Below are 8,866 nucleotides of genomic sequence, written 5' to 3'. Positions count from 1 at the left end.
TGTTAATTGTTTGTTACGAATATTGATACAAAAATGAAATTCGTTTAAAAAATCTGCTCCTAATATACCCTTGTTGATCTTAGCAATTACAAATGGCCACTGAAATTGTCAGCGTAAACCTAAATCCAAAGTTAGGGTTTTGATACCACACATTGGAATTACAGTCCTATTGGCAGCATAAAGTTTAAACGAATCATCGATTGGATCACAGTTCCTTGGTGGAATTATTGACACATCATTTTTATTCTAACCTTGTTAGCTTCGCATCCTACAGTTGGAATATTTTTGTTTTCCTGGGTTGCCATTTCGGTGTTAGTTCCTATTGTACATGTTTCTGATTACACGATTTACAACACAGTCTATGGCCTAAGGTAGACTTTCATCACAGGATGATGAAATAAATGCGACTGAAAACTTCTACTCACGTACCGCCGGGGTCACCAATGTTACTGCTTATAACTCCTGGTCACTAATCAGTATTTAATACATTTATTTACTCTGCTGTATATACAAAAATAACACTTTACCAGCAAAAGAACATCTTAATCAATTCTTGATATCGGGTTCCTTCCTCCTTACTTTTTTAATATTTATTTTATTTCTTTGTCTCTCGCTCTTTCACTACTTTCTAAATTCTGCTACATATCCAACTTCAGTGATGGTATGGAGTTGCATGTCAGTTCACAGATGTGGCAGATTATACATTGTTGAGGGCATGATGGAGCAGAATCAGTACAAGAAAGTGGTTCAAACCCGCCTGCTGCCTCAGATCAGGGATTGGTTTCCTGATGGAGATTGCATTTTTATGCATGACGGAGCACCATGCCATAAAGGCAAGTTTGTTAAGAAATTCTTGGAGGAAAACAATATAAAGACATTGCCTTGGCGTGGTAATAGCCCCGAATGCAACCCAATTGCAAATTTATGGGGAATTATGAAGTCAAGACTGAGGAAAAGAACAATAACAACCAGAATTGACCTTATCGAAAACATCATCTACTGTATATATGGCAATGAGATGAAGAAATTCAGAAAATGTGCAAGGACCATGTGGCAAGCATGTCAAAGAGGATCCAAATGGTTATAAAGAACAAGGAAATGCACACAAAGTACAAAAGAGGTCATTGTATATTGATAAATTGATATAATTATACTTTAAAAGTGAATTACTTTTAGTTTTATAATTTATTCTAATTCTAATAATTTACACACGTCTGTAGCACGGGGCTGGAAAGATACCAATGTTTGCGGGAAAGAAGATATTACTTAATTTTGTGTTTTTAAGGATAGAGACATTAAGTGTGTATTATCACCAAGTGGGACTGACACGATACCTTAGAACTTCCAAACGATTTTTTCCCATAATATTTATTTTAGTCACTTTTAGTATTTCAAATAATAAATGCCATACACAGTTTCTTTATTACTCTGTAATAGTTTTTGAGGAAATTACATGTTTTTTTTGTGAAAGCACACGTTCCAGAGCAACTGCTGGACGAGCGCTATTCGGCTGTGTTCTTTTCCTACATGGATTGACCACTAACAATGTACAAAGAGGCCTTTGGCAACTAATTCACAGAGTTGTTAACTGAACTCATTTCATAACCAGTGACTTAAAAATGACAATGTACATGTTAACACTGGGTAAAATGAGAAGTCATTGATATTAACAACGAGCATGTTCTGCTAGTTTATTTTTGTGATGTGTTAGTATTCTACTGTTCATATGGTTAACATAATTCTGCATATACTGGAGTTTTGAAGGTTTAATTGATCACTAATTTGTTATTCCTTTTTTGTTGCCTTCAGGTTTGAAAATGCCTACACTCCACTATACTGCAAATATCAAACAATACTAGTGGTATCAATACTTGTTTGTGATATTATCACAATATCATATTCACTGTGGTATCATAATGTCCCTACGTATTCTTGACTTTATAGTTTATACTCTTGGCATGATACCTTGCAAGTGGTGCGGTTCCCATCTTCCTAAACTCTCAATGTGATGTATATAAATTACTAGAAGGTAACAATTACAATTTTATTTCAGAAAATAGATTATGAGCAAAAAGTAACAATTACAAGTAAAAAAGCATTTGTTACAAGTACTTGATTACTTTTACTCAATTGCTTCTCAATGCTGTGGATAAAACAACTGATGAATGTACCTACGAGCAATTAACACCATGTATTTAGATATGCGAAATACCATAGCATATAGAACAGAAAGTATAATCAATTCTTCACTCGCCCATACACTTGTTATTGCCTGCGGCAGGCACCGCAGCATCTAGCTGAAACTGTGGTGTGGTGCTCGCTAGTTGATTTAGTTGTTAATGCAGTACCTCACATTATGTGCGGAAGTTCAGTTTATTTTTTAACAATCATGGATCTATGAATGTTAGTGTGACATTCCCTTGATTGAAAATAATGTTTCACCTTCCACACAGAATAAAATGGAAGCAATCCAAAGGTTACTGTTTTATTGTTTGTATGTTTTGAACATTTGAATCTATTACAAATGACAGCTCTATGCTCAAAAACCTCCAGATTTTTCAATAATAATTGTGATGAGTATATTTTACCACAGACCACAAGGATGAGAAAGACGATAAAATTTAATGACTAGGATGAGTATTGAGAATGAATCCACAGTAATTACAATAATTTTATCTATGCAGTGGGAATGGAAGTGGGACTGGAGCAGAAGTTCGTGCAATGAAGTGAATATCTCAGAAATATTCCTCTACACTTTTACTGGGTTTGATATTAAAGGGCAATTTGGACTTACACAGTCTTTTTAAGCCCATTAAAACTCTAGGTCATCATTTTGGAAAGAAAAGGTTAAGTTTCTCAATCTGTAAAAGCTGCTTGCGCTTGTCCACTTGCTCCTGCTGGTTGCGGAGATAATAGTATGTATGCTGTATTTTTATTTTCTCTCTGTCTAGAGCTGAATTTAACATGTTGGAATGTGTTTTATGTGAATATATTACATTGGCAAGGAAATTGCTTAGGGTGCTGCATAAAAAAGGCCCCGTGTTTGTACCAAAATTGCTTGCTAACATAATTTCTTTTTCATATAATTTTACATTGTAGAGCATAACACTGTGATCGGCTAGCATAGCTAGAACCACTCTGTGGCAGAACTGCTGAAATAGGTGAAGTGAGCACACTTTCTCTTCTATACACTAGAGTAATACAGAAAGAGTAGGTTTTGTAGGATTTGTAAATGTCAGTGACCTGACAGAAGAAGGATGTACAAACACTGTACAAACTACTGTATGTATAGTCTATCTATCTATGCCTACCCCCACATACCCATTTCCTGATGACGACAACAACAACAACAACAACAACAACAACAACAACAACAACAATAATTTTAAAAAATATGTTTTATTTATTCTGGCTAAGTCAGGGATGTACTCCCTTTCTTATACTTAACCAGTCTTAACCTAGGACACTGTTAATAATAACTACTGAGTACAATAATATAAAAACAATATTTTTTCTTTTTGCTATTTGCTTTACGTCGCACCAACACAGATATGTCTTATGGCGACGATGGGATAGGAAAGGCCTAAGAATTGGAAGGAAGTGGCCGTGGCCTTAATTAAGGCACAGCTCCGGCATTTGCCTGGTGTGAAAACGGGAAAAACAATATTAACAATAACAACAGTAACAGTATTAATAAAAGTAATCACATGTAAAGAACAAATCATTTCATTTATATAATACACATCGTATGTAGAATAGGCCTACATTAAAGATATATGAATACTGAGTACTATAACTACTTCTTAAGAGAAAGTTTAGAAAATATATACATTTCTACAATATACCCAGATCGCCTTCAATTGAGAGGTGAAGAGAAGGATTAGTAAGAAGGAGAAAAAGAAGAAGATATGTGAAAGGAAGAGGGAAATAATGTTGAAAAAGCAGTGGGAGGAGGTGTTTTCAGGTCAAAACTTGATGATTCATGCATGTTTACCTAGTATTTTGAGACAGGCATGTTTAAAAGCTGAGCTGCTGGACATGCTTCTGATGTCTACTGGCAAGAGATTCCATTGTTAGGCTGCGGTAACAGTGAATGACTTCATGTAGATTGTTGTTCTGTGTACATGGTGCTGTAGGATCGGGTATTTTTGTTATGGTCTGTGGAGAGGAGCTTGATGCAATCACAGAGATAGGCTGGTTGAGAAGTTTTAAGAAGATTACCGGTATGCAAAGAGCAAAGAATATGAAGTGTGCATCGTTCTTGCAGCCAAAGCCACCCGAGCTGTGTGTAAGACGGTGTGCAAAGTCCACAGCTAAATCTTACACACGCATTCTGAGCACACTGTAATTTCCTTCCCCAGTCTACTCGTAGGTTGTTGTAAACTATATCACAATAACGATATAGGGTGGAGATGAGGTGAGATGAAATTATTTGGCATGTTCATTCTGATGCCAATCTCATTTGAGGATCTAATGAAGACAAAATGAATGTGAGTGAAACTGGACAAGAAGGTGGAAGGAATCGGCTGTGGCCTATGAATAGGAACTGTCCCTGTTTTCTCTGGAAGTGATTATGGGAAACCACAAAACACCATTCTCAGGACAGCCAAAAAAACCCATTCATCTCCCAAATGCCCCAGAGCTTCTTAGTAATATTGGTTTATAAAGGCAAAGTATGCAGGCATGAATTCTCATGTTGCAACCCTCAGCAAAATATAGTCACTGTGCTCGTCACCGTTTAAATCCAGTCCATGGAGCTCTTGTAAACAATCCATGATTTCCCTTGCAGATTTCTTGAGATCAACAATCAATTGCTTTGAGAATTATTCTATCCTCCCATATGATTGTTCTCCAAGGCCAAACAGACCTGGGTTTGTTGGGTACACTTCTTTCTTGTAGTTGATGTTGATTCCATACTCTTACCAGCTGTTGGGATATCTCGAACTCCCTAACAACACTAGATTGGGTTTTAAGGTATTTTAGTCTTAGTTCTACAGAATATTCCTTCTGTTTTACCATGTTCTCAACAATCTTTAAAATTAAACATGTATATAAATATAAGGCAGTAAAGGAAATCAAAGAGGAATTTGGAAAGGGAATCACAATCCAAGGAGAGGAAATCAAAACCTTGAGATTTGCCGATGATATTGTTATTTTATCTGAGACTGCAGAAGATCTTGAGAAGCTGCTGAATGGTATGGACGAAGTCTTGGGTAAGGAGTACAAGATGAAAATAAATAAGTCCAAAACAAAAGTAATGGAGTGCAGTCGAACGAAGGCAGGTGATGTAGGAAATATTAGATTAGGAAATTAAGCCTTAAAGGAAGTAGATGAATATTGTTACTTGGATAGTAAAATAACTAACGATGGCAGAAGTAAGGAGGACATAAAATGCAGACTAGCACAAGCAAGGAAGAGCTTTTTTAAGAAAAGAAATTTGCTCACTTCAAACATTGATATAGGAATTAAAAAGATGTTTTTGAAGACTTTCGTGTGGAGCATGGCATTGTATGGAAGTGAAACATGGACGATAACTAGCTCGGAAAGAAAGAGAATAGAAGCTTTTGAAATGTGGTGTTACAGAAGAATGCTGAAGGTGAGATGGATAGATCGGATCACGAATGAAGTGATACTGAATTGAATTGGTGAGAGGAGATCGATTTGGCTAAATTTGATGAGAAGAAGAGATAGAATGATATGACACATGTTAAGACACCCAGGACTTGTGCAGTTGGTTTTTGAAGGAAGAGTAGGTGGTGAGAATGGTAGAGGTAGACCAAGGTATGAATATGACAAGCAGATTAGAGCAGATGTAGGATGCAATAGTTATGTAGAAATGAAAAGGTTAGCACAGGATAGGGTAGCATGGAGGGCTGCATCAAACCAGTCTATGGACTGATGACTCAAACACACATAAATATGTGTCCCACTTAATTGTACAATATACTACAAGGCACATTTTCTAAGTAAGTACCGTTTTGATATAGAAAAAAGTAATGCAAATTTTTTTAAATATAAATTTTTTTTATATGTAAGGCTGTACCTTAAACTACTTCTCAACATAAATTACAGGCATATTAAGGCACTTGTCATATCGTGGAGCCAGCTTCTGAATTCCATCCGCATAGTAATCTGCTGCCCGATGTGCCAGCCACTGCCGTGTGGTCCTTTTTAGGTCATCATCGTCGTCGTGGCGTTGACTTCCTAAATGCTTTTCAGGCACAGGAACAATTGGTAGTCACTAGACACTAGGTCACGACCATACGGAGGATGATCAGATTGTCCCCAACCAAATGAAGCGATGAGGTCTGGGGTTCGATTAGCCGTGTGAGATCACACATTGTCGTGAAGCAAAAGAATCCCCCTTGTGAGCATGACAAGCTGTTTGTTTTGAATTGCATGAGCACAACTTCTGATAATCTAAGCATCCTGACACAATTTCATAAAGAATACTCTTTGAAATTTCAAGCAATTTGTAACTTAATGATGAAATCTTAAAGAATCTGTTTTCTAGAACCTTTGCACCATGTCTTTAGAATTGACAGATGGTCGCCCACTACGCTTCTCGTCGTTGACATTAGTGCGGCCTTCTTTAAATGTTCTAACCCGTTTTCTTACCATTCCTTTGCTCATAGTGTGTTCTCCATACACTTCACTAATCTGCTGATGAATTACAACAGGTTTCACGGCTTTTCCATTTAAAAATCGAATCACAGCGCGTACTTCACACTCGGCAGGACCGTTAATTGTCAGGCATTTTCAATATGCACAAACAAACGTAAATACGGGTGAATGCTTCCATAATGGCATTTGTGGCTAACCTACGATGTACACACTGAGCGTGCATGGTCTGAACGACGATCGAAGCGCTGCAGTGGCCAAAATTAAAAACGGTACTTACTTTAAAAACATGCTTCGTATTTGGAATATTTTGCAAAATACTTCTGAGCCAGCATAAAATGTGTTTCTGTGGATACTAAGAGCGTCAAGTCATGGCAACTATTTTTTTCTCGCGAACAGGAGACAACACGGAAAATCTAAGATATGCATTTAGAAATACAGGGCATGTACTTATGCACAGTGCCGGAAGACAAATTCTGACTTCAGGAGATTCTCTTAGGAAAGTGACGGAACACAGGCCATTGCTAAACATTGTTTTATTATGGTATAGACAGCAAATACACAAGACTACGTACAAAGGACAGGTCTCCACTGGTTACAGACCTTCGAAATAATCACCCAAGGTTTGCACTGTGCGTTGCCAGCAGTGGGGCAGGTGCTGAATACCATTTGCTGCATGTGTATCGCTAACGTGTGACACCTCTCTCCGAAATGCTGTTACAATTGCCTCTTTGTTAGAAAACCATTGTCCACGTAATGGCTTCTTAATTTGGTGGATTAGCTCATAGTCACATGGTCTCAGATCAGGCAAATAAGGCAGGCTTGGAAGAACCTCCCATCCCCACCGTTGTAAGCGACGTTGAACGATGGCTGTTGTGTGAGCTGTCGCGTTATCGTGTAGGATTATGGCGTTGTCCAAAAGACCTGGACGCTTGGTTCACACTGCACGGTGCAATTGGTACAACAAAAAAGAATTGTAATAAACTGCATTGACAGTGTGCTCCTGCTTGTTGATTTCCATTCTGTGATGATCTCACTCACACACTGAACTTGGGGGCATGCTTAGATCCACAATGTTGTTTACATACACCATCTAGTGGCATCATACGCAAGTACATACCATACATTTCCAAATGCATATCTTAGATTTTCCGTGTTGTCTCCTGTTCGTGAGAGAAAAAAAAGTTGCCATGACTTATGACTCAACCTACGTAGATAAACATACCTGTATCTTACAAGGAACATTCACGAAGTGTCTTCTTTTGTAAATAGTCATAGGCATAGATGTTGCATTAGATGGCAATAATGGAAGGTTTAGCTGCCCACTGACTTGTTTGCTGGAGATAAGCAGTTAGAGATAATCCATATGTACAGCGGCATATTGTTGTCACAGTGCATTGGAACATTGATCTGTCTGACTCCAAAGTAGTTGTTTACATTTGTGTGTGTATACTGTGATCTGTAATTAGTGAATTCTTGAGACTGTGCATTTGTGTTTGTATCTTGCTTAACGAAACTTGATGCAAATAAGATGTTAAGAGGTTTTACACCAGATTGAATTAGCATCTTCATCACATGAAGTACATGAGGAGGAAAGAGAAATTGCAAATGCTAGTTTAATCAAGAAACTTGAAAATGCCACTATCCTAAAATCATAGAGGATGAAGAACTGGTGCAAATGCCTTCTGAGGAAACTTCTGATGTCAAGCCTATTTATGAACCTTTGAATGATCATGTAGCTAAAGACCGTGTTCCGTTTGTTTATGTCAAGACGGTTATTGAAACTAAAAACAAAGGAGGCCATTAAAAATATTCATGTACGATTTCCAGAGAATCAAGGACAGCAGCTATCGATCTCCTTATCAGAGATATTATGAACAAGGAACAAAAAGTGAGAAACTTGAGGTCATACTAGAATATATGTGGTTTGATTTTCAAGATGCAAGGGCTAAGGGAGTGGTGATGACAGTATAGGAAGCTGAAGTCAAGTAAGGATGACATAAAAATGTTTGTGTTAAACTGTAGAAGTACTGTAAAGAAAGGAATAGAATTAAGTAATTTGACAGATATATATTTACCAGATATTGTAATAGGAATTGAATCATGGTTAAGAAATGATATTATGCATGTGGAAATTTTCTCATGGAACTGGAGTGTTTATCTGAGATGGGTTAAGAACCAAAATTCATACTAGTGAAAGAAGAATTTGTTAGCTACAAAAAAAATTAATGATGAGGAACATGCA

Source organism: Anabrus simplex, chromosome 8 (assembly GCF_040414725.1).
Source record: "Anabrus simplex isolate iqAnaSimp1 chromosome 8, ASM4041472v1, whole genome shotgun sequence".
Taxonomy (NCBI): Eukaryota; Metazoa; Arthropoda; class Insecta; order Orthoptera; family Tettigoniidae; genus Anabrus; species Anabrus simplex.
This window is presented reverse-complemented; position numbering follows the sequence as displayed.